This window comes from Sphaeramia orbicularis, chromosome 3 (assembly GCF_902148855.1).
Source record: "Sphaeramia orbicularis chromosome 3, fSphaOr1.1, whole genome shotgun sequence".
In the NCBI taxonomy this organism is placed as follows: domain Eukaryota; kingdom Metazoa; phylum Chordata; class Actinopteri; order Kurtiformes; family Apogonidae; genus Sphaeramia; species Sphaeramia orbicularis.
This window is the reverse complement of record NC_043959.1, coordinates 17,667,480-17,693,220: the sequence shown is the minus strand read 5'-3', so window position 1 is coordinate 17,693,220 and position 25,741 is coordinate 17,667,480. Positions and strand designations below refer to the sequence as shown.

Below are 25,741 nucleotides of genomic sequence, written 5' to 3'. Positions count from 1 at the left end.
AAGCAAAGTTTCAGGAGGTAACCCTCAAATGTGTTGTGACACCATGGTTTTGTTATCCTCCTGTCATGCCTTCTATCTCTGTAATGTTGCAAACCTCTGTGTTTGTTGCAGTCAGCGTATCGGGTGTCTGACCTTAAAGTCTTTGAGATTCCTTTGGAACCTCTTCCGCTCACATGCCGCGGCACTGAATCCATAAAAAGGGAGAGAAGGACAGACACACCGGCTTACGGCCATACCACCCTGAACACTCCCGCTCTCGTCTGATCCTCGGCAGCCAACCAGGGTCGGGCCTGGTCAGTACTTGGAGTGGAGACATCCTGGGAATACCAGGTGCTGTAAGCTTTGACACTTTTCTGTGCGACCAGCAGAGGCTGCTGCTGCTGCTTCACCAACCAACAGTTTATCAACAAGAGAAAAATACAAATTTGATTTATTTATTCATTTTATTTTACCTTTATTGAGCCAGGAAACCCTCACTGAGATTAAGAATCTCTTTTTCAGAGTGTCCTGGCCAAGACGGGCAGCAGTACATTGAATAGTTACAGACAGACTTCCGTACATAAAACGAACACACAAAAAGCACACAGACAAGTCAAACCTTCCAAAGTCAACTCTGCAAAAAGTGCTCAAGAAATGTAGACAAAAGTGCATCAGGATTCATGAATTCATTCCTGAAAAACGAAAGCTATGATGGCGACGGACGCTAAAACCTGGGAGTCTTTGTGAAGAGGAGAAAATTGTAACTTTTCACCTTTATTGATCTTTGTAAAGACAATTTCTTCATGGGCACATTTTTTTGCTGACACTCTAAACCTCTCCATTTTTGGATTCATTCAGTGTGGACAAAGGAAATGTACTGGGATTTTGAAAGGGCTGAACAGATACAGTAAAAACCTTTGCGGGCGTCGGGTGGGGGTTTATCTTGAGTGTTTTTGGCTGGAAAGGGGGCAAACGGCTGAAGCGACAGCAGCGCCACCCTCTCCTTCTCGTGTCTTCCCTTCCCACGCGTCCAGGCTTTTGGTCCCTGTCTCCATGGCACTCTCTGAGTTCTGGAGGGAATAAATGTATCTTTTCCTCTCGTCGATGGGTGATGCAGCTGCACCCTGTGCTGGGCACAAAGAAGAGGGTGAAAACTTACGGAACCCGGTATTCCCAGGTGGTCTCCCATCCAGGTACTGACCAGGCCTGACCGTGGTATGCTTCTGAGATCAGACGAGATCGGGCGTTTTCAGGGTGGTATGGCCATAAGTGAGGTAAGCAGTCATATTCACCCTCTTTATAGATTTAATCACACTGAAGCGCAGGTTTCCCCCTGTGTTTTCCCATATGTGAAATCTAAATCACTCAGTATTAAAGTGGCAAAGGACAAAGTGATCTAAATAATGTCTAAAAGAGTCAAGATGAACATACCAGCCTGGAAGGAATTCACCAAAAGCGTAGAACCAAGCTGGAAATAGCAGTTTGTGCGTATATTCAGCCTCTGAAGGAGGAGGAACACGGCGGCTGGACGCTTACGGCGAAAGCAAAGTTTTAGTAGGTAACCCTCAGATGTGTTGTGACACCATGGTTTTGTTATCCTCCTGTAATGACTTCTATCTGTGTAATGTTGCAAACCTCTGTGTTTGTTGCAGTCAGCGTATCGGGTGTCTGACCTTAAAGTCTTTGACATTCTTTTGGAACCTCTTCCGCTCACATGCGGCGGCACTGAATCTATAAAAAGGGAGAGAAGGACAGACACGCCGGCTTACGGCCATACCACCCTGAACACTCCCGATCTCGTCTGATCTCGGCAGCAAACCAGGGTCGGGCCTGGTCAGTACTTGGAGTGGAGACAGCCTGGGAATACCAGGTGCTGTAAGCTTTGACACTTTTCTGTGCGACCAGCAGAGGCTGCTGGTGCTGCTTCACCAACCAACAGTTTATCAACAAGAGAAAAATACAAATGAATTCATTCCTGAAAAACGAAAGCTATGATGGCGACGGACGCTAAAACCTGGGAGTCTTTGTGAAGAGGAGAATATTGTAAATTTTAGCTTTATTGATCTTTGTGAAGACAATTTCTTTATGGGCACATTTTTTTGCTGACACTTACTAAACCTCCAGTTTTTTGGATTCATTCAGTGTGGACAAAGGAAACGTACTGGCATTTGAAAGGGCTGAACAGAAACAGTAAAAACCTTTGCGGGCGTCGGTTTATCTTGAGTGTTTTTGGCTGGAAAGGGGGCAAACGGCTGAAGCGACAGCAGCGCCACCCTCTCCTTCTCGTGTCTTTCCTTTCCACGCATCCAGACTTTTGGTCCCTGTCTCCATGGCACTCTCTGAATTCCTCTCGTCGATGGGTGAAGCAGCAGCACCCTGTGCTGGGCACAAAGAAGAGGGTAAAAGCTTACAGCACCTGGTATTCCCAGGTGGTCTCCCATCCAAGTACTGACCAGGCCCAACCGGGGTTTGCTTCCGAGATCAGACGAGATCGGGCGTTTTCAGGGTGGTATGGCCGTAAGCGAGCGCAGCTGTCGTATTCACCCTCTTTATAGATTTAATCACACTGAAGAGCAGGTTTCCCCCTGTGTTTTCCTATATGTGAAATCTAAATCACTCAGTATTTAAAGTGGCAAAGGACAAACAAAGCCATCTAAATAATGTCTAAAAGAGTCAATATGAACATACCAGCCTGGAAGGAATTCACCAAAGGCGTGGAACCAAGCTGGAAATAGCAGTTTTTGCGTAAATTCAGTGTCTGAAGGAGGGGGAATGTGGCAGTTGGACGCTTACGGCCACGGTGAAAGCAAAGTTTCAGGAGGTAACCCTCAGATGTGTTGTGACACCATGGTTTTGTTATCCTCCTGTCATGCCTTCTATCTCTGTAATGTTGCAAACCTCTGTGTTTGTTGCAGTCAGCGTATCGGGTGTCTGACCTTAAAGTCTTTGAGATTCCTTTGGAACCTCTTCCGCTCACATGCGGCGGCACTGAATCTATAAAAAGGGAGAGAAGGACAGACACGCTGGCTTACGGCCATACCACCCTGAACACGCCGGCTCACGTCTGACCTCGGCAGCCAACCAGGGTCGGGCCTGGTCAGTACTTGGATTGGAGACATCCTGGGAATACCAGGTGCTGTAAGCTTTGACACTTTTCTGTGCGACCAGCAGAGGCTGCTGCTGCTGCTTCACCAACCAACAGTTTATCAACAAGAGAAAAATACAAATTTGATTTATTTATTCATTTTATTTTACCTTTATTGAGCCAGGAAACCCTCACTGAGATTAAGAATCTCTTTTTCAGGAGTGTCCTGGCCAAGACGGGCAGCAGTACATTGAATAGTTACAGACAGACTTCCGTACATAAAACGAACACACAAAAAGCACACAGACAAGTCAAACCTTCCAAAGTCAACTCTTCAAAAAGTGCTCAAGAAATGTAGACAAAAGTGCATCAGGATTCATGAATTCATTCCTGAAAAACGAAAGCTATGATGGCGACGGACGCTAAAACCTGGGAGTCTTTGTGAAGAGGAGAAAATTGTAACTTTTCACCTTTATTGATCTTTGTAAAGACAATTTCTTCATGGGCACATTTTTTTGCTGACACTCTAAACCTCTCCATTTTTGGATTCATTCAGTGTGGACAAAGGAAATGTACTGGGATTTTGAAAGGGCTGAACAGAAACAGTAAAAACCTTTGCGGGCGTCGGGTGGGGGTTTATCTTGAGTGTTTTTGGCTGGAAAGGGGGCAAACGGCTGAAGCGACAGCAGCGCCACCCTCTCCTTCTCGTGTCTTCCCTTCCCACGCGTCCAGGCTTTTGGTCCCTGTCTCCATGGCACTCTCTGAGTTCTGGAGGGAATAAATGTATCTTTTCCTCTCGTCGATGGGTGATGCAGCTGCACCCTGTGCTGGGCACAAAGAAGAGGGTGAAAACTTACGGCACCCGGTATTCCCAGGTGGTCTCCCATCCAGGTACTGACCAGGCCTGACCGTGGTTTGCTTCCGAGATCAGACGAGATCGGGCGTTTTCAGGGTGGTATGGCCGTAAGCGAGGGCAGCTGTCATATTCACCCTCTTTTTAGATTTAATCACACTGAAGCGCAGGTTTCCCCCTGTGTTTTCCCATATGTGAAATCTAAATCACTCAGTATTAAAGTGGCAAAGGACAAAGTGATCTAAATAACGTCTAAAAGAGTCAAGATGAACATACCAGCCTGGAAGGAATTCACCAAAAGCGTAGAACCAAGCTGGAAATAGCAGTTTGTGCGTATATTCAGCCTCTGAAGGAGGGGGAACACGGCAGCTGGACGCTTACGGCGAAAGCAAAGTTTTAGTAGGTAACCCTCAGATGTGTTGTGACACCATGGTTTTGTTATCCTCCTGTAATGACTTCTATCTGTGTAATGTTGCAAACCTCTGTGTTTGTTGCAGTCAGCGTATCGGGTGTCTGACCTTAAAGTCCTTTACATTCTTTTGGAACCTCTTCCGCTCACATGCGGCGGCACTGAATCTATAAAAAGGGAGAGAAGGACAGACACGCCGGCTTACGGCCATACCACCCTGAACACTCCCGATCTCGTCTGATCTCGGCAGCAAACCAAGGTCGGGCCTGGTCAGTACTTGGATTGGAGACATCCTGGGAATACCAGGTGCTGTAAGCTTTGACACTTTTCTGTGCGACCAGCAGAGGCTGCTGGTGCTGCTTCACCAACCAACAGTTTATCAACAAGAGAAAAATACAAATGAATTCATTCCTGAAAAACTAAAGCTGTGATGGCGACGGACGCTAAAACCTGGGAGTCTTTGTGAAGAGGAGAATATTGTAAATTTTTAGCTTTATTGATCTTTGTGAAGACAATTTCTTTATGGGCACATTTTTTTGCTGACACTTACTAAACCTCCAGTTTTTTGGATTCATTCAGTGTGGACAAAGGAAACGTACTGGCATTTGAAAGGGCTGAACAGAAACAGTAAAAACCTTTGCGGGCTTTGGGTGGGGGTTTGTCTTGAGTGTTTTTGGCTGGAAAGGGGGCAAACGGCTGAAGCGACAGCAGCACCACCCTCTCCTTCTCGTGTCTTTCCTTTCCACGCATCCAGACTTTTGGTCCCTGTCTCCATGGCACTCTCTGAATTCCTCTCGTCGATGGGTGAAGCAGCAGCACCCTGTGCTGGGCACAAAGAAGAGGGTAAAAGCTTACAGCACCTGGTATTCCCAGGTGGTCTCCCATCCAAGTACTGACCAGGCCCAACCGGGGTTTGCTTCCGAGATCAGACGAGATCGGGCGTTTTCAGGGTGGTATGGCCGTAAGCGAGCGCAGCTGTCGTATTCACCCTCTTTATAGATTTAATCACACTGAAGAGCAGGTTTCCCCCTGTGTTTTCCTATATGTGAAATCTAAATCACTCAGTATTTAAAGTGGCAAAGGACAAACAAAGCCATCTAAATAATGTCTAAAAGAGTCAATATGAACATACCAGCCTGGAAGGAATTCACCAAAGGCGTGGAACCAAGCTGGAAATAGCAGTTTTTGCGTAAATTCAGTGTCTGAAGGAGGGGGAATGTGGCAGTTGGACGCTTACGGCCACGGTGAAAGCAAAGTTTCAGGAGGTAACCCTCAGATGTGTTGTGACACCATGGTTTTGTTATCCTCCTGTCATGCCTTCTATCTCTGTAATGTTGCAAACCTCTGTGTTTGTTGCAGTCAGCGTATCGGGTGTCTGACCTTAAAGTCTTTGAGATTCCTTTGGAACCTCTTCCGCTCACATGCGGCGGCACTGAATCCATAAAAAGGGAGAGAAGGACAGACACGCCGGCTTACGGCCATACCACCCTGAACACTCCCGATCTCGTCTGATCTCGGCAGCAAACCAGGGTCGGGCCTGGTCAGTACTTGGAGTGGAGACATCCTGGGAATACCAGGTGCTGTAAGCTTTGACACTTTTCTGTGCGACCAGCAGAGGCTGCTGCTGCTGCTTCACCAACCAACAGTTTATCAACAAGAGAAAAATACAAATTTGATTTATTTATTCATTTTATTTTACCTTTATTGAGCCAGGAAACCCTCATTGAGATTAAGAATCTCTTTTTCAAGAGTGTCCTGGCCAAGACGGGAAGCAGTACATTGAATAGTTACAGACTTCCGTACATAAAACGAACACACAAAAAGCAAACAGACAATTCAAACCTTCCAAAGTCAACTCTGCAAAAAGTGCTCAAGAAATGTAGACAAAAGTGCATCAGGATTCATGAATTCATTCCTGAAAAACGAAAGCTATGATGGCGACGGACGCTAAAACCTGGGAGTCTTTGTGAAGAGGAGAAAATTGTAAATTTTTAGCTTTATTGATCTTTGTAAAGACAATTTCTTTATGGGCACATTTTTTTGCTGACACTCTCTAAACCTCCCCTTTTTTGGATTCATTCAGTGTGGACAAAGGAAACGTACTGGCATTTTGAAAGGGCTGAACAGAAACAGTAAAAACCTTTGCGGGCGTCGGGTGGGGGTTTGTCTTGACTGTTTTTGGCTGGAAAGGGGGCAAACGGCTGAAGCGACAGCAGCACCACCCTCTCCTTCTCGTGTCTTTCCTTTCCACGCGTCCAGACTTTTGGTCCCTGTCTCCATGGCACTCTCTGAATTCCTCTCGTCGATGGGTGAAGCAGCAGCACCCTGTGCTGGGCACAAAGAAGAGGGTAAAAGCTTACAGCACCTGGTATTCCCAGGTGGTCTCCCATCCAAGTACTGACCAGGCCCAACCGGGGTTTGCTTCCGAGATCAGACGAGATCGGGCGTTTTCAGGGTGGTATGGCCGTAAGCGAGCGCAGCTGTCATATTCACCCTCTTTATAGATTTAATCACACTGAAGAGCAGGTTTCCCCCTGTGTTTTCCTATATGTGAAATCTAATCACTCAGTATTTAAAGTGGCAAAGGACAAACAAAGCCATCTAAATAATGTCTAAAAGAGTCAATATGAACATACCAGCCTGGAAGGAATTCACCAAAGGCGTGGAACCAAGCTGGAAATAGCAGTTTTTGCGTAAATTCAGTGTCTGAAGGAGGGGGAACGTGGCGGCTGGACACTTACGGCGAAAGCAAAGTTTCAGGAGGTAACCCTCAGATGTGTTGTGACACCATGGTTTTGTTATCCTCCTGTCATGCCTTCTATCTCTGTAATGTTGCAAACCTCTGTGTTTGGTGCAGTCAGCGTATCGGGTGTCTGACCTTAAAGTCTTTGAGATTCTTTTGGAACCTCTTCCGCTCACATGCGGCGGCACTGAATCTATAAAAAGGGAGAGAAGGACAGACACACCGGCTTACGGCCATACCACCCTGAACACGCCCGCTCTCGTCTGACCTCGGCAGCCAACCAGGGTCGGGCTTGGTCAGTACTTGGATTGGAGACATCCTGGGAATACCAGGTGCTGTAAGCTTTGACACTTTTCTGTGCGACCAGCAGAGGCTGCTGCTGCTGCTTCACCAACCAACAGTTTATCAACAAGAGAAAAATACAAATGAATTCATTCCTGAAAAATGAAAGCTATGATGGCGACGGACGCTAAAACCTGGGAGTCTTTGTGAAGAGGAGAATATTGTAAATTTTTAGCTTTATTGATCTTTGTGAAGACAATTTCTTTATGGGCACATTTTTTTGCTGACACTTACTAAACCTCCCCTTTTTTGGATTCATTCAGTGTGGACAAAGGAAACGTACTGGCATTTGAAAGGGCTAAACAGAAACAGTAAAAACCTTTGCGGGCGTCGGGTGGGGGTTTGTCTTGAGTGTTTTTGGCTGGAAAGGGGGCAAACGGCTGAAGCGACAGCAGCACCACCCTCTCCTTCTCGTGTCTTTCCTTTCCACGCGTCCAGACTTTTGGTCCCTTTCTCCATGGCACTCTCTGAATTCCTCTCGTCGATGGGTGAAGCAGCAGCACCCTGTGCTGGGCACAAAGAAGAGGGTAAAAGCTTACAGCACCTGGTATTCCCAGGTGGTCTCCCATCCAAGTACTGACCAGGCCCAACCGGGGTTTGCTTCCGAGATCAGACGAGATCGGGCGTTTTCAGGGTGGTATGGCCGTAAGCGAGCGCAGCTGTCGTATTCACCCTCTTTATAGATTTAATCACACTGAAGAGCAGGTTTCCCCCTGTGTTTTCCTATATGTGAAATCTGAATCACTCAGTATTTAAAGTGGCAAAGGACAAACAAAGCCATCTAAAGAATGTCTAAAAGAGTCAATATGAACATACCAGCCTGGAAGGAATTCACCAAAGGCGTGGAACCAAGCTGGAAATAGCAGTTTTTGCGTAAATTCAGTGTCTGAAGGAGGGGGAATGTGGCAGTTGGACGCTTACGGCCACGGTGAAAGCAAAGTTTCAGGAGGTAACCCTCAGATGTGTTGTGACACCATGGTTTTGTTATCCTCCTGTCATGCCTTCTATCTCTGTAATGTTGCAAACCTCTGTGTTTGGTGCAGTCAGCGTATCGGGTGTCTGACCTTAAAGTCTTTGAGATTCTGTTGGAACCTCTTCCGCTCACATGTGGCGGCATTGAATCTATAAAAAGGGAGAGAAGGACAGACACCCCGGCTTACGGCCATACCACCCTGAACACTCCCGCTCTCGTCTGACCTCGGCAGCAAACCAGGGTCGGGCTTGGTCAGTACTTGGATTGGAGACATCCTGGGAATACCAGGTGCTGTAAGCTTTGACACTTTTCTGTGCGACCAGCAGAGGCTGCTGCTGCTGCTTCACCAACCAACAGTTTATCAACAAGAGAAAAATACAAATTTGATTTATTTATTCATTTTATTTTACCTTTATTGAGCCAGGAAACCCTCACTGAGATTAAGAATCTCTTTTTCAAGAGTGTCCTGGCCAAGACGGGCAGCAGTACATTGAATAGTTACAGACAGACTTCCGTACATAAAACGAACACACAAAAAGCACACAGACAAGTCAAACCTTCCAAAGTCAACTCTGCAAAAAGTGCTCAAGAAATGTAGACAAAAGTGCATCAGGATTCATGAATTCATTCCTGAAAAACGAAAGCTATGATGGCGACGGACGCTAAAACCTGGGAGTCTTTGTGAAGAGGAGAAAATTGTAACTTTTCACCTTTATTGATCTTTGTAAAGACAATTTCTTCATGGGCACATTTTTTTGCTGACACTCTAAACCTCTCCATTTTTGGATTCATTCAGTGTGGACAAAGGAAATGTACTGGGATTTTGAAAGGGCTGAACAGAAACAGTAAAAACCTTTGCGGGCGTCGGGTGGGGGTTTATCTTGAGTGTTTTTGGCTGGAAAGGGGGCAAACGGCTGAAGCGACAGCAGCGCCACCCTCTCCTTCTCGTGTCTTCCCTTCCCACGCGTCCAGGCTTTTGGTCCCTGTCTCCATGGCACTCTCTGAGTTCTGGAGGGAATAAATGTATCTTTTCCTCTCGTCGATGGGTGATGCAGCTGCACCCTGTGCTGGGCACAAAGAAGAGGGTGAAAACTTACGGACACCCGGTATTCCCAGGTGGTCTCCCATCCAGGTACTGACCAGGCCTGACCGTGGTTATGCTTCTGAGATCAGACGAGATCGGGCGTTTTCAGGGTGGTATGGCCGTAAGCGAGGGCAGCTGTCATATTCACCCTCTTTATAGATTTAATCACACTGAAGCGCAGGTTTCCCCCTGTGTTTTCCCATATGTGAAATCTAAATCACTCAGTATTAAAGTGGCAAAGGACAAAGTGATCTAAATAATGTCTAAAAGAGTCAAGATGAACATACCAGCCTGGAAGGAATTCACCAAAAGCGTAGAACCAAGCTGGAAATAGCAGTTTGTGCGTATATTCAGCCTCTGAAGGAGGGGGAACACGGCGGCTGGACGCTTACGGCGAAAGCAAAGTTTTAGTAGGTAACCCTCAGATGTGTTGTGACACCATGGTTTTGTTATCCTCCTGTAATGACTTCTATCTGTGTAATGTTGCAAACCTCTGTGTTTGGTGCAGTCAGCGTATCGGGTGTCTGACCTTAAAGTCTTTGACATTCTTTTGGAACCTCTTCCGCTCACATGCGGCGGCACTGAATCTATAAAAAGGGAGAGAAGGACAGACACGCCGGCTTACGGCCATACCACCCTGAACACTCCCGATCTCGTCTGATCTCGGCAGCAAACCAAGGGTCGGGCCTGGTCAGTACTTGGAGTTGAGACATCCTGGGAATACCAGGTGCTGTAAGCTTTGACACTTTCCTGTGCGACCAGCAGAGGCTGCTGGTGCTGCTTCACCAACCAACAGTTTATCAACAAGAGAAAAATACAAATGAATTCATTCCTGAAAAACAAAAGCTATGATGGCGACGGACGCTAAAACCTGGGAGTCTTTGTGAAGAGGAGAATATTGTAAATTTTTAGCTTTATTGATCTTTGTGAAGACAATTTCTTTATGGGCACATTTTTTTGCTGACACTTACTAAACCTCCAGTTTTTTGGATTCATTCAGTGTGGACAAAGGAAACGTACTGGCATTTGAAAGGGCTGAACAGAAACAGTAAAAACCTTTGCGGGCTTTGGGTGGGGGTTTGTCTTGAGTGTTTTTGGCTGGAAAGGGGGCAAACGGCTGAAGCGACAGCAGCACCACCCTCTCCTTCTCGTGTCTTTCCTTTCCACGCATCCAGACTTTTGGTCCCTGTCTCCATGGCACTCTCTGAATTCCTCTCGTCGATGGGTGAAGTAGCTGCACCCTGTGCTGGGCACCAAGAAGAGGGTAAAAGGTTACAGCACCTGGTATTCCCAGGTGGTCTCCCATCCAAGTACTGACCAGGCCCAACCGGGGTTTGCTTCCGAGATCAGACGAGATCGGGCGTTTTCAGGGTGGTATGGCCGTAAGCCAGTGCAGCTGTCATATTCACCCTCTTTATAGATTTAATCACACTGAAGAGCAGGTTTCCCCCTGTGTTTTCCCATATGTGAAATCTGAATCACTCAGTATTTAAAGTGGCAAAGGACAAACAAAGCCATCTAAATAATGTCTAAAAGAGTCAAGATGAACATACCAGCCTGGAAGGAATTCACCAAAAGTGTGGAACCAAGCTGGAAATAGCAGTTTTTGCGTAAATTCAGTGTCTGAAGGAGGGGGAACATGGCGGCTGGACGCTTACGGTGAAAGCAAAGTTTTAGTAGGTAACCCTCAGATGTGTTGTGACACCATGGTTTTGTTATCCTCCTGTAATGACTTCTATCTCTGTAATGTAGCAAACCTCTGTGTTTGTTGCAGTCAGCGTATCGGGTGTCTGACCTTAAAGTCTTTGACATTCCTTTGGAACCTCTTCCGCTCACATGCGGCGGCACTGAATCTATAAAAAGGGAGAGAAGGACAGACACGCTGGCTTACGGCCATACCACCGTGAACACTCCCGATCTCGTCTGATCTCGGCAACAAACCAGGGTCGGGCCTGGTCAGTACTTGGATTGGAGACATCCTGGGAATACCAGGTGCTGTAAGCTTTGACACTTTTCTGTGCGACCAGCAGAGGCTGCTGCTGCTGCTTCACCAACCAACAGTTTATCAACGGGAGAAAAATACAAATTTTGTTTGTTTATTTATTCATTTTGTTTTACCTTTATTGAGCCGGGACAACCTCATTGAGATTAAGAATCTCTTTTTCAAGAGTGTCCTGGCCAAGACGGGCAGCAGTACATTGAATAGTTACAGACAGACTTCTGTACATAAAACGAACACACAAAAAGCACACAGACAAGTCAAACCTTCCAAAGTCAACTCTGCAAAAAGTGCTCAAGAAATGTAGACAGCCTCAGACTCCTCCAGGATGTTCTCTGACAAAGAGATGGAATAAAAAAAAATAAGTATGAACGGCACTGCTAAATACACGCTACACTAATGAATTTGACATGGCTCTAGCACACAGTGGTAACAGCTCCAGAGCAGAACACAACAGTCTTTTCTTCTTCATTTCAATGTAAACCATATTACCTGTGGCAGCTAACAGCTCTGCATGGCTGGCATAGTTGGGATCCTGCTCAAACTGGGAGACCGCAGACTCTGCCCGTTTAGCTTTTGACTAGTGTAACTGCAGAAAATAAACAAACCATTGTAGACAAATGACATGTCAAATTAAATTGATCTCCTGCAGAAAGTGCTGTATATTTGCTTGTTCCGTGCAAAGCCACCTCATTGAACATTAAAGGGCTATGTATACCTTGATGGTGCCTCCCATCTCGCAGTCTATGAGATTAACATAGGATTAAAGGTAGGAGGTAGGATTAAATAAGTTTATACTTCTTCCTACTCCTTTTCGACCATGCAAAATTCAGACTTGTATGTGATTGAAGATAGATTCTTTCCATTTAAATGTTATTTTGTTTATGTCTTAATTTGCTTTGTTTTGTTTTATTTTCTTTGCATGTTCAAAATAAAATAAATAAATAAATAAAAAATAACATGACTTAAATCTGCACTTTTTGGTGAATTCTTTTTTTTTATCTTAATCTGACTACAATGTGTGTTGTGATATACTTGTTTTCATCTGTTTTTTTTTTTTTTTTTGGTGACCGAGTGAATGACAAGTTGATTGTGTTTGTAGATTAGGCCTATAGATAGAGTACTAAAAAACATAAAATATGAATAACATTATGGACAACTCAGATATTTGAACTCACGACCAATACGCCTACAAAACTTAAAATAAACCGCTTCAATGTTATTTTGTTGAAAATTTATATCATATAATTAATACTATCATATAATATAATAAATATAAGAAGCATCATATAATACAATAAATATAAGAAATATCATATAATATAAGAAATATCATATAGCCAATAATATATAAAATTGAGATTTGCTTTTAAAACTCTGGTGCTCATTACTGTGCAACTGCTCACTGACTGCTGAGTGCGTCTCATTTCTAGTCTTCTGTCCAGATGCAGGTGACAGCAGGGAACTCTCTGGTGTACTCCAGCATGCGCTGCTTCTGCCACTGCAGGACCTGGTTCTGCTTCTGCCACTGCAGGACCTGGTTCTGCTTCTGCCACTGCAGGACCTGGTTCTGCTCCCCTTTCTGGCAGAACTCGAAGAGCAGCTAGACCAGCCAGCCCACGTCATTCTCCAGGAGCCACTGCAGCGTCTGCCCGCCGTACTTCCCGAACGTGAGCACCAGCCGGCCTCGCCACAGCTGCCCCCCGACCCTCTTGGACGCCGCCTTGGCCCGCTTGGGGTCCAGCCAGACAGGGTCTGGGACGGCACAGGGGTCCCCTGCCACAGCCTTGGCTGCATCTGAGCTCTGCAGAGGTCGAATAAAACATCCTTTTATTAATGCAAGAAGACAACTTGCCAATTTCAGTTATCTCTTTCCATGCACATATTTATTCACATTCTATTACTGACATAATTATTTCTATTATGTTTCATTTACCTAGATGGAACAGATAAGATTTCATTTGTCACTGATAAGATTCAATTTGTATTCTGAATATGGTGTTGGCCTATGTATTAAATCACTTTCACATGTATAATACATTATAGAAAAAATTACATTATCTGACAAATTGGTGAAGCAAATACAGATATGGTTAATCCAAAAAAGCACAGTTTATTGAGATATAATGTAGAAGATGGGAGAAATGGAATCCATCCTTGTGCTTTCCATCTTTTTCAGTAACACAGGAAAACATTTTGGTGAAATCACTTACATCTAAAACAATATTGTTATGTATGTATATGTGTTTTTGTTTGTTTTGTTTTTGTTCTTTTTAGTTTTTATTAATATCTGGTATTAATATCTGGTAGGAAAAGTTGTAAATGGGTATTATTATATTAAGTGTAATATAGGAAAAAGGATGTGTGATATTGTTACACTACTCTTATTATTGTTGTTATTATTATTATTAACAATATTCATACAAAATAATAATTGCTACATAATGATCATAAGGAACAGAAATATGGGGTAGGAGTACATAAGTTTTTACTTCTTACTACTCCTTTTCAAGCATGTATAATTTCATTTCATTTGTTTTAGTTATATTCATATTATTCTTATTTATTTACTATTACTACTGTTATTTATGTATTTATTTTGTTGTGTGTTTGCTTATCAATCTTTTCTGTACCAGTATTTAAATTTTGTCGGTTGATTTTTTTGTTTTGATTTCACTGTCTACATGCTCGAAATGAAGATTTCATTCATTCATATTTAATAGCCTACAGTATGTATAGATTTAATACAATGCAGCATAAGCTGAAAAAGTCATACATTTTTCTACTATAGGCAAAAAAAAAACCCCACAGGTGTAACTACAATAAAAATTCATTTGAAAGTTTTCTCTGAAAGTTTCTTTGATGCACACATATAGTACAGCTTTCATAAAGGCTACTTGTACAGAAAGCCAGTAGCCTGCTTTGAAAAAAAGTGGCCTTACCATTCTTTCTCTATAGTTAGGGACCGAGCCGAAAGGTAAGGCCCTCTCACACAGTGAGAGGCCTTGCCTGCAAGCAAGGCCCTATTGTTTTTTGTTCGTTTTTTTTTTTTTTTTTTTCCGCCGTCACTTTGAACTGGGTTTTGACCCCCTAAACATGCTCCAAAACTCACCAAATTTGGCACACATGTCAGGCCTGGCGAAAAATTTGATAAAATGAAAAAACTAACCCCATAGGTGCCAAAATGGGCTCTCTAGTGCCACCTATGTCAAGAAAAACGGCAACTGCGCTAGTGGCCAGTAGGAAAGTCATAGAGACATGAAACCAATGCCAAAATGTTGGATGGACATTGCTCTACAAATCATCCACTGACACTGATGACCTATCTCCAACAGGAAGTCTGCAATATGCCTTTCAAAATAAAATTTTTAAAACTAACTCCGATGACACCGTTTGTCCTATTGACTTCTAAATAGCACCAAATGATAGAGTGAACTCTCCTCAAAAAAGTGATCTCGTAACTTAGTCTTAACTGTCTTAGTTTTTTTTTTTACGAGCCCGCAAAGTTGCGATGTTTGGAACTCATTTTTCACTTTTGAGTTTTTCCCCACGTGACATATCTATGTGTTCACGGGACTCACCACAATGCTCACATCCAAAAATTTTTCAGATACGATGTACGGTTATTGATTTATGACAGTTTGTTTCTTTTCATACTTTTTCCACTTTAGACTGCCATTTGACCCCCTTAACATGCTCCAAAACTCACCAAATTTGACATGTATGTCATGGCTGGTTAACACTTTGATTTAATATCAAAATTAACCCCTTGGGTGCCAAAATGGACTCTATAGCACCACCTTTGTACTAAAAAACACACAAAATCTGCCCTAGCGGCCAGTAGGAATGTCACAGAAACATGAAACAAACGCCAAAATGTTGGTCTGATTGAGCCCGACAAATCATACGCTGACACTCATGAGCTAACTCCAACAGGAAGTTGGCAATCTGCCTTTGAAAGTTACTCTACGTTTCTGCAATTACTGCTTATTCATTTCAGACTTTGGACAAAAAAGTTATTAAATTCCCACAAGTCTGCAGACTTGTGAAAGTGAAAGAATTTTTCAGATACGACCTACGGTTATGGAATAATGGTGATTTTTTGAAGACAATGTTTAGTTTCACATTTTACAATGACAAAGTCCCTATAAAAGTTTTGCTGGTGCCTGATTGCATAAGTCTGTCTTTAGTGCAGTGGTTCATGTAGCTGCCCATGGAACAAGTGGACCTGGGTTCAAGTCCCAGGCAATCCAAAACTTTTTTTTTAATTTTAAAACAGATTTTACTGCATTGTATTTTGGATATTGGAAATTTTGCACACATTCAAAAGTACACAGAGTACATTTTTTCAAAATAAAACCCCAATTAAGAATAATACAAAATGTCTATTACATAACTTCTTTTCATTTTTATGACCAAACACTCAACTGTTTGTACAATGTTTCTTCATTCAAAAGTACTCTTTCTCACAGACACACATCCTCACACAATAGGGTTTTTCCAAAATAATAGCCTTAAATGTGGTAAATCATCACTTTTATACTCACTTATTCATACAATTTCAATTCATTTTTCAAACTGATTCTTTCTCTCACATACAAAACAAATGCACATACACACAGTAGGGTTTCCAAAATAAAAGTCTCATTTAAAGGTGATGGTGGTTTCAGCAGAGGGTCGCTGGTGTTCTGTACAGATGTAAGGAGGACGGACACTAAACGGTGGGAACTGGTATGGGGACGGAGAGGTGTGAGTGGAGCTGAGGTGAGGACGGTCACGGGAGGTGGATCGCGGGGGAGGCGGACTGCCCGGTGCGAGGTCCCGCCCAATGCTGCTTGCAGCTTTAATTTTCATCTGTTTCTCTGTAGAATAGAAAATATCAGAATATTAGTCACAATGTCAGCTCAAGGAGATAAACAACATAAAGTACACCGCAAGCCCCCTCTGAGGGGGGGGTGGTGGTGGTACGTAAACACCGCATCAGCGGACACGTTAGCTACCTAAAACACGGACGAGTTGTCAATACATTTTCATTACACATTAAATAGCCAAATCATTCATTTGTCAACATTAGTGTCGTCAGTTACTACATTTTTCTGAGGGAGATATGAGCTGTCAAGTCAACTTTTGGATCATCGGTCGGACACTTCAGCCGGCTAGCATGCTAACAAGATACGAACAGCAGGTAAGTTGTCATAACACATAAACAAACCGAATCATATATTTGTCTATTTCGGTGTTGTCGATTACTAATTTTCAAAGAATCATTTGTCAAAATTATGATAAATGGAATTAAAGCCATTCTAACTCATCAACGCCATGATCTGGTTCAATGGCTATCCTGGCCGCGGAATCGCAGCGCGGACAAGCAGGCACCCTTTGGACAGGTGTGTACAGGTGTGAACAACTTCCCCCAATATTCAACCTCTGCAATGAATCTTAGTTTATGCGCCCCCTACTGTCGACACCATGAACACTGCCGTGGGAAAGGGCAATTAACCGATAATATTGTAATTTAATCAAACAGATTCTTATCGACAATTAATTGATAGTTGATTAATTGTTTACATCCCTAGATTAGACTTGATTGATCCCACAATGAGGAAATTCGAAGGTTGAGGCACAAACAGAATAAAGTGCAAGAAAAAGTATAAAGATATAGGCCACAAGGTGAACCATGAAAAGTGGCTAGAAAATGATTTTTGTTCCCGTGTCTGGGCACTACTTTTTAAATGCATTTTTGTTTAGACTGTACCCTCATGGACTTTGGGTTAAAAGTTCTCCGCAATATATCCTGCAGTTTTTTGTCACAAGCCATAAATCTATATGAATATAAAATTAAAAAATGAAAATTCTGTGATGCTAGATTCACTTGTTTTATTTATCAACATTCATTTTAGCTACACAAAAACTCTCACAAATTGATATTTATACATTTTAGACATGTCTTGATGAATTATTACCATGCAATGTGAATTTAGACCATGAAATCTTGGAAATTTGTGGGAAAAAGCTTCTACTGATTTCACATATTACACATGGTGTATTTTGCCACACACAAACACACATACATCAATGTAACAGCATTGCTTGACATTTACAGTGTTTACAGTTGCAGGGTTTCTTTTCTTCTTTTAACAATGATGCGTTTGTCATGTAACAATACGTTTGTATAACAATATGTTTTTTAATAGATCTCGGTCTGGTTTTTTACACAGTACACTGTAAACTTTTATTTTTGTTCAATGGATGCTTTTTTTTAGAGGATATTTCATGGTTCTATAACGTCTAATCATCACCATCACTGTCAGAAACATCATCCCATGTAGCTATATCTTCTGTGTCCTTCTGAACATTCACACAGTGCTGGCACCTACACAAATCAGTGCAAGACAGTCTTGCTGGCATACAGGAACACCTGTCTGTATCACATTTGCCTAGTTTCCAAGTGCAGTGGACGAACTGCAAAACACTTTGAGGAGCAGGATTTTTAGTCATCCAGGTCACTGTTGACTCCCCATCCTCAATGTGCCATCCACTACCAATGGGTGAGGGTGCACACATAATACCTTTCAGACAATGTCTCATTATTGCTGTTTGGTAGTTTGCCCTTTTGCAGTGTTGGTGTAGAGCATCACATGTTGGAGGCGTGGATAGGGCAAACTGCCAAGGAACAATAATGACACATTGTCAGCAAGACTGGGTGGCCATGGCTCAGATGGTAGAGCAGGTCGTCCAATAATAACCGAAGGGTCGGCGGTTCGAATCCCGCTCTGTCCTAGTCAGTCCATTGTGTTCTTGGGCAAGACACTTCACCCAGTGCCACTCACTCTGGTGTATGAATGTTTGGTGGTGGTTCACAATAATAAGAATTCTTTGCCTCATGATCTGCTCACTGAAGAGAAGATCTTGTAGCTGACATTGAAGGTGGCTCATTTCTGAAACACACATACACCCAGTTTCACAAAGCTGCAAGCAGCATTGTGTGAGAGAGAATGAGTTATGATCAGTAATAGTGGTAGCAGTAGTAGTAATAGCAGTAGCAGTAGTAGAGAATAGAATAAACTTACACACTTACTTATATACAGTATTTGTGTGTGAGTGTGAGAGACATTGTTTTTTTTACACACCTGCTGATAACGTCTGTGCCAGTGAAAGATGATCCTTTGTGCATTTGCCATGATGTATTTATCCACTTCTTTTTTTTTTTTTTTTTTTTTTTTTTTTACATATTATGCATAAGGCAAGCAGAACAGGACCAGATTAAACAGTAGGTAGACCAGGGGTCTCAAACTAAAATCCTCGAGGGCCGGTATCCTGCATGTTTTAGATGTTTCCCTCTTCCAGCACACCTGACGGTCGTTATCAGGCTTCTGCAGAGCTTGATGGTAGGCTTATCATTTGAATCAGGTGTGTTGGAAGAGGGATACATCTAAAACATGCAGGATAGTGGCCCTCAAGGACCGGAGTTTGAGACCCCTGAGGTAGACCCATCCTGGACCGTCATTTCTTCCTGGGCGTTTCACTTGTTGATCCTGTGGTGCTGCTGCACAGACTCGCCTCGCCTGTGATTCATTGACATCTGAATTCTCTCTTCTATGTTTCTCCGCGGAATCCAATCGTTTTTTGTCAATGAATCGTCTGTAGCATGTTGTATGAAACCCAGCATCTTCTGGAACATTGTCAAAGTCACTAATGATCCACTGTTTATAAGTTTCAGTCATAGTCCTGCTCTCACCACTCAAACACAGCCATCGTTCGACACAGTTTCTTAACGTTTCCCATCGTTTGACCGATAAATCCTGTATTTTTTCTTTTTTTTTTTTTTACGGATATGAGGTGCATCTTCCATATTTTTGCTGGCTTTTTGAAACTTTTCGTTGTATTTTCCTCCTCCGAACTACAGGAAGCTCTCTTCCTGGTCGCAGCGATCTTGGATGTTTTGCGCTTTCTTATTGGACCAGCAGGTTACACGTGACTAAAACCGCAGCACGCATGATAACAATAGCATTGCGCGAATAAAGTTAAGTAGTACCGACTTCAAACACTGATTTTAAAAAAACTGCAGGATTGCAAATGGAGAACTTTTCACATTTAGCTCAGGAACAATACATCTTTGTAACTGAGTAAAAAGATTGTAGTGCCCCATATGTCGGAACGCGATGAAACGATACGGCGTTCACGTTACGGCCTAATAGTGCAAAAAAACAATAGTGTGGCATTTTTGCCGCAGTGCATTATGGGTAGTGGATATTTTGTTGTAAATGTGTTATTTTTATGTGCAAAAATTGAACGGGGTGGTTGTGTTAGTATTAGTTTTGACTTAATATATGTATGGCAAGGTTTATTGGCCTTTTTGTATTTTTGTAATTTATGAAGTTGCACCCTTACTGAGTCATAGGCAGAGCAATGGCTATCCTGTTGTCAGTTTCTTACTATTAATGTAAACCCACTTCTTATTACACAAAAAACATGACCTACCTGCATATCCAATACAGAACTGATCTTCCATTCCTTACTTCATCTAAGGTTGTATTATAAAATTATAAAGACTATACTAACCATTTATAAATTCTGATCTTATCAATAAACAAAAGCCTTTCCAACTCCAGTTAATTACATGTCTTTGTTTTTAATTAAATTAGAGGATGTATATGTTATGTAGTCTGCATGTGAGGAAACAATGAGTAATGTTTGTATCGGTGCCCGAATGTGACGCTCAACAGGCCGACTAGCTGTTTCAACGCTACAAGAAATATTCAAAACCAAAGGCATTAATAAAAAGTGGGGGGATTCTGATATACAATGTATTCTGTTTGAGTTTCATCGTACTATGCATGCCAGTGTTAACCGTATTATACATCTGCATTCTGTTCTGTTAGTTGAAGACCATTTCCAAGGGCAAAGCCTTCTCCCTCCAAGAGTCCATGTGTTTTACACTTGTTACGTTGCATTGGAGTATTTTGAATGTATTTTCACATATATTAACACAGTACAGGACTGTACTTTATTACCTCCACCAAGGAGGTTATGTTTTTGCCAGCGTTGATTTGTCTGTCTGTGTGTCTGTCTGTGTGCAAGACAACTCAAAAAGTTAAGAACGGATTTGAAATTTGGTGGTGATCGGGGGGGGGGGTCGGTGGCCCACTGATCTGCCTTGGTGGAGGTCTGCACTCTCCAAGTGCTTCTAGTGTTAACATTGTAGTTTTAGTCTTTATCATCTGTTGAAACAACTTTAGACTCTTTGTGTCCAGTTATTAAAATCATTTAAGAAGGACATGCAGATCGTTTGAATCAGATGATTTACTGAGGTAATGAGAGAGCAGCCCAAAGCATATTAGTAGTAGTAGTAAAACAGGCTTTAGGATGTTTTTAATGAACTGTCTCTTCTATATTCAGGGCAAAAATCATCCAAGTGAAATCTACCCAAACTACGTTAAGTCCATATCCCTTCGACAACATGGACACACACATCCAAGGTACAACTGGGACACTTTTAAGACAGACACATTTTCTTTATTTCTCTTCATGTTGTCATGCTTGACTAAACCAGACTAAAATACTGTAATGTTTACAGTAGAAGAGAACGCAGTGAATCAGCAGGATGGAGATTTTGCATCAGGAATAAGAGGGGGACACACCACCTGGTAAATGCTGAGTTCATGTTGGGGATTTGTTGTGTTGTCCATTCTTATTTATGATCTATAGACGTATCCCAAATGATTAAAATAAGTGTTCTTCTTTCTGTCTGTGTTTCTTCGTGGTTTGTCTTCTACCCTACAGGCGGATTTATGGTCCCCTTCTGATGGGTGTGGTTGTTGTCGTTGCCCTGCTGGAGCTGCCACTGCCTCCATGGACAAGGAGGCCACTACTGAGGGTTCGGTCAAACCTTCTGAAGAAGATACTCCAAACTTTCCTCAGAACACTGACGGGTTCTGAGGAATTTACTTGCCTTGTTATAGATGTCACCTTTGGGGTTTTGGGAGATTACATTGACATCTGAATGATTATTTTTAGCATATAATAAAATAAAATTCTTTGGAAAAAAACTCCTTGAAAACACTGTCTTTATTGTGAATAATGGCAGTAGTAATGGTATTAATAGTGTTACAGCCTTTGAGCGGGGCAGTTGATTTTACACAGAAACAATCCTAAACCAGTCTGTTGAACTTGAAATGAATGTACAGTACAGTGCATAAGTCTTAGCGTTCAGGGTCAGTGATCATACATATTTAGCTCTTTCTTTTCTTCAGATACAGCAAGAAAATACAGGAGATATGTGCAAAAAAATGTTATTTTATCGTATGCTGTTGTGGCCCAGAGCTCTAATCCTCTGTCTAAATGTGTATTCAGCAACTGTGTCATCTCTTCATTGGATAGTAGTAGTAGTAGTTTTATTTTGAGCACATAGAATCATCAGATAACAGAGAATCATACATGGTCAAAAATAAATAAATAAATAAAAATTTTCTGCGCTCGAAAAGGAAAGGCTTCCTTTACTTTGTTAACACACATTTTCCTCTGTATATTTTTAACACAAAATACCCATACAAACCATTCATATATACTTTTTTAGTCACCTCATACACAATCAGATTTGCGTAATCAACCGTTGTTAATATAGACTATAATATTTATATGCGCTTTAAATATTTACTCCAAATATAATGATCAATAAATGTGATAATATCTTCTTATCAAGATAACCAATTAACTACAATAATATCTTATTTTATACGTACGTCTGTGTTATAACTAGATTTTCACTTTTTGGATAATGTTCTAACTTTTGTTATTATAGTGGATTTAGACATTCTTTTAAATGCACAAACTGAAGAAGACATTTTTAAGTTTTGCTCCTGATTATTCCACAGATGGAGCCCTCTGACAGAGATACATTGGCTTTTTATGTTTGTTCTGCACTTCATTTTCTTGTAGATTTCAGTTCCCCTTAAATTATAATTCCTTTGCCTGGGCTCAAACCTCTCCTGTAGACTGTAGGGGAGCATATGGTCATGGGTTTTATACATTATAATAAGGGTATTAAGGTCGACAAGATTGTGTAGTTTTAGAGCATTTAATTTTATAAATAGGGGATTTGTTGGAGCTAAGTACTGTGCTTGATTGACAAGTTGAATTGCCTTTTTTTGAAGTAAGAATATAGAATTAATATTTGATTTATAATTGTTACCCCATATCGCTACACAATAGTTCAGATATGGAAGAACAATAGAATTGTAAAATATATGGAGAGATTTCTGATTTAGAAGGTTTTGGATAACAGACACATATTAAAATGCATCCACATATTATGAGGTCAGACTCACCTGTTGCTGTTTGCGATCAAAGTCCAATCAGTGATGTTCATTCATGAGCTCCGTTAAACACCCTGATGGGCTGGCAGCTTCCAGCTCTCTGCTTCCTGCAAGGGTCAAAGGTCAACAAGTATTACTCACAGATAATTAGCCAGCAAGTGTTATATAAACTTATTTTATGTTTATGTTTATGCATTCGGCAGACATTTTTTTCCAAAGCGACTTACAGGGGAAAACCAATCAAATCACTCAATCAATCAAATTTTATTTATATAGCGCCAGACCACAACAAAAAACTTATCTCATGATACTTTATATGTAGAGTTGGTCAAAACCAGACTCTAAGCCAATTTACAGAAACCCAACAGAATCCTCCAGGAGCAAACACTTGTGACTGGTGACAGCATTTGAAATGCATATATAAATAAATAAAGTTAATAAATGAGATACTCTTCTATTGGCATGTGTTTTATTTAAGTGTGGTCTAGTTTAATTCAAAGGCAGTTGAATAATGACCTACTGTAAATGACTGTGAAGATAATGGACAAAGTTAGACGGAACATTTGTAGAACGTCATTTACTATGAGACCAACTCTAAAATAACCACAATAGAAAAAAATCACCAGTTTTAGGTTATAATCTTGGGGTTTATATAATTTAGGGTTATAACTGAATAATTTACACACCATTCTTCAACCATTTAAACTTCCCATCTACAAACACAATATGAGTTTTGCTGGATTAAATCAATGGAGTTTGACGCTGAAATGTCAGCATTTCTTCTACATGGGTGAGTTTCATTCTGAGGCTTTTGAAGGTATACAGGGTGGGGAAGCAAAATTTACAATATTTTGAGGCAGGGATTGAAAGACAGTGTATGACCAATTAGTTTATTGAAAGTCATGAGAATTTATTTGCCACAAGAAAATGTACATAATAGAAAATGTTTTCATTCTATGTGTCCTCCTTCTTTCTCAATAACTGCCTTCACACGCTTCCTGAAACTTGTGCAAGTGTTCCTCAAATATTCGGGTGACAACTTCTCCCATTCTTCTTTAATAGTATCTTCCAGACTTTCTCGTAATAGTTTTGCTCATAGTCATTCTCTTCTTTCCATTATAAACAGTCTTTATGGACACTCCAACTATTTTTGAAATCTCCTTTGGTGTGACGAGTGCATTCAGCAAATCACACACTCTTTGACGTTTGCTTTCCTGATTACTCATATGGGCAAAAGTTTCTGAAAAGGTATGGATAATAGTGTTAGGTATGATTATGACATCAATATATGTTTGGTTTCAAAACAATTGACGTAGTGCCTGCTGAGAAAAAACAACTAAATGTTCATTGTAAATTTTGCTTCCCCACCCTGTAAAGTTATTATGGGATGTATTGATCTTTGCTCAGTTGCCGTTTGTTGATCCACAGTTCAGACTAAACTGTGACGGTTCTGACGCTGTTTGTTGGATTCAAACAGATCTGTAGTTCAGCTGTTGACAACACAACCCGAACAGAAAACGGAGGTGATTAATGGTTTTACTGGGGCTATTTTCAGTCTGAAAACAGAGCTAAGCTGACAACATTTGATGACACCATAATACAAATGTGTGAAAACAACAAGCTTCAGAATGACGACGAGCTGGTGGAACTAATGTCACGTTTCCACTACATGGTACTGGCACGACTTGACCTTTTTGCTTTTCCATTACGTACAAGAACCTGAAATCTGGTACTACATTTTTAGTGCTTGCTTGGCCAAGGTTCCAAAACAGGTGAAGAAATACCAAAATGTCACATGTTAACACTGCAGACCACTGATCTGAAACTTTTAGTCCAGCAAATAACATTCATTTCATTCATTCATTCATTTTCTGAACCCGCTTTATCCTCACTAGGGTCATGAGGGTTAGGGTTAGTATCCCAGCTACTTATGGGTGAAGGTGGGGTTCACCCTGGACATGTCATCAGTTCATCGCAGGACTGACATATAGAGACAAACAATCACACTCACAGCAAATAACATCAAAATTGCAAAAAACACAACAAACAAAACAAACAAAAAAGCATGGTGGTGAAAAACTATGTTTCTGTAGAAGCTTAACAGTGCTCTCATTGGATGTCAGTGGTCACATGGGTACACTATACCATCACAGCAACCTTTGAGTGCACACCACATTAAAACAAAAGAAATCCCCTGGAACCTGCCTGACATTCTCTAAGGTCTAAATATCTTCTGGGGCGTGCCAAGTTCAACCTAGATTTTACAGCAGAATATCAGTAAATACCAAATCGCATGGTTGAGTCACCGACATTCTTACTGCCATCAGAGAAAATGAGTCTCCAACCAGGATTATTCCAAAAATAAATAAATAAAATAAATTAATGAATGGATGTGAAAATGGGAGGATGACTTAGTCCAGTTGAGGAAGAAGACTGATGAAAGACCCCACTACATTCTACTAGGTATCTACATAGACACTGCCCCCATGTGGTTTGGAGAATATTGCCTTTAGAACCCTTTGAAAAGTGAACTGTGTCCAGAAATGTGGATGTCATGCATTAAAGGGTTAATTTGTTCATCATTTACAAATAGGCATACATATGTATAACTATGTACAACTATATGTACAACTTAATAACCTTTGTTGGTCATCAGGCATAGGATTAAACTGTATTATTTTTTATTTCTTTTCTTTTTTTTAATAAGAGGACAGTTTCTGCATTGCTACTACTAAATGTAAAGTACTATTTTTAGTAGGTTACAAAAGTATATAGAATATTTTGTACCTTTAGATTTTACCCTAACACCATGGCATTATATAATATGCAGAACTATTGTACTATTTCTGTACTATATTTGATTTTATTTATATGATATATATCAGTATTAAAAAATGCAGGCCAACAGTACATGTCAGTGGGGTGCCTCCATCATAAAGTTTCCTGCCCTGATATTTAA

The 25,741-nt window shown here is 41.4% G+C and overlaps 9 non-coding genes and 8 pseudogenes across 9 annotated transcripts; 9 read left to right on the top strand and 8 right to left on the bottom strand.

The window, feature by feature from the left end:
* The first annotated feature begins 222 nt into the window (after nucleotides 1-222).
* LOC115417297 (uncharacterized) lies at nucleotides 223-342 on the top strand (annotated as a pseudogene).
* A 789-nt stretch (nucleotides 343-1,131) lies between these two features.
* On the bottom strand, nucleotides 1,132-1,250 carry LOC115417302 (uncharacterized; annotated as a pseudogene).
* Nucleotides 1,251-1,742: 492 nt separating this feature from the next.
* LOC115417349 (5S ribosomal RNA) lies at nucleotides 1,743-1,861 on the top strand. The gene has a single exon (XR_003935146.1). It is a non-coding gene; the product is annotated as a 5S ribosomal RNA (ribosomal RNA).
* A 522-nt stretch (nucleotides 1,862-2,383) lies between these two features.
* LOC115417327 (5S ribosomal RNA) lies at nucleotides 2,384-2,502 on the bottom strand. The gene has a single exon (XR_003935124.1). It is a non-coding gene; the product is annotated as a 5S ribosomal RNA (ribosomal RNA).
* Nucleotides 2,503-3,005: 503 nt separating this feature from the next.
* On the top strand, nucleotides 3,006-3,124 carry LOC115417287 (uncharacterized; annotated as a pseudogene).
* A 790-nt stretch (nucleotides 3,125-3,914) lies between these two features.
* On the bottom strand, nucleotides 3,915-4,033 carry LOC115417356 (5S ribosomal RNA). Its single transcript, XR_003935153.1, has one exon. It is a non-coding gene; the product is annotated as a 5S ribosomal RNA (ribosomal RNA).
* Nucleotides 4,034-4,525: 492 nt separating this feature from the next.
* Nucleotides 4,526-4,644, top strand: LOC115417335 (5S ribosomal RNA). The gene has a single exon (XR_003935132.1). It is a non-coding gene; the product is annotated as a 5S ribosomal RNA (ribosomal RNA).
* Nucleotides 4,645-5,174: 530 nt separating this feature from the next.
* Nucleotides 5,175-5,293, bottom strand: LOC115417325 (5S ribosomal RNA). Its single transcript, XR_003935122.1, has one exon. It is a non-coding gene; the product is annotated as a 5S ribosomal RNA (ribosomal RNA).
* A 503-nt stretch (nucleotides 5,294-5,796) lies between these two features.
* On the top strand, nucleotides 5,797-5,915 carry LOC115417336 (5S ribosomal RNA). The gene has a single exon (XR_003935133.1). It is a non-coding gene; the product is annotated as a 5S ribosomal RNA (ribosomal RNA).
* A 764-nt stretch (nucleotides 5,916-6,679) lies between these two features.
* On the bottom strand, nucleotides 6,680-6,798 carry LOC115417313 (5S ribosomal RNA). The gene has a single exon (XR_003935110.1). It is a non-coding gene; the product is annotated as a 5S ribosomal RNA (ribosomal RNA).
* A 496-nt stretch (nucleotides 6,799-7,294) lies between these two features.
* LOC115417369 (uncharacterized) lies at nucleotides 7,295-7,413 on the top strand (annotated as a pseudogene).
* Nucleotides 7,414-7,943: 530 nt separating this feature from the next.
* Nucleotides 7,944-8,062, bottom strand: LOC115417307 (5S ribosomal RNA). Its single transcript, XR_003935106.1, has one exon. It is a non-coding gene; the product is annotated as a 5S ribosomal RNA (ribosomal RNA).
* A 503-nt stretch (nucleotides 8,063-8,565) lies between these two features.
* Nucleotides 8,566-8,684, top strand: LOC115417370 (uncharacterized; annotated as a pseudogene).
* A 790-nt stretch (nucleotides 8,685-9,474) lies between these two features.
* LOC115417303 (uncharacterized) lies at nucleotides 9,475-9,595 on the bottom strand (annotated as a pseudogene).
* Nucleotides 9,596-10,087: 492 nt separating this feature from the next.
* On the top strand, nucleotides 10,088-10,207 carry LOC115417298 (uncharacterized; annotated as a pseudogene).
* A 530-nt stretch (nucleotides 10,208-10,737) lies between these two features.
* LOC115417350 (5S ribosomal RNA) lies at nucleotides 10,738-10,856 on the bottom strand. The gene has a single exon (XR_003935147.1). It is a non-coding gene; the product is annotated as a 5S ribosomal RNA (ribosomal RNA).
* Nucleotides 10,857-11,353: 497 nt separating this feature from the next.
* On the top strand, nucleotides 11,354-11,472 carry LOC115417368 (uncharacterized; annotated as a pseudogene).
* The last annotated feature ends 14,269 nt before the right edge of the window (nucleotides 11,473-25,741 follow it).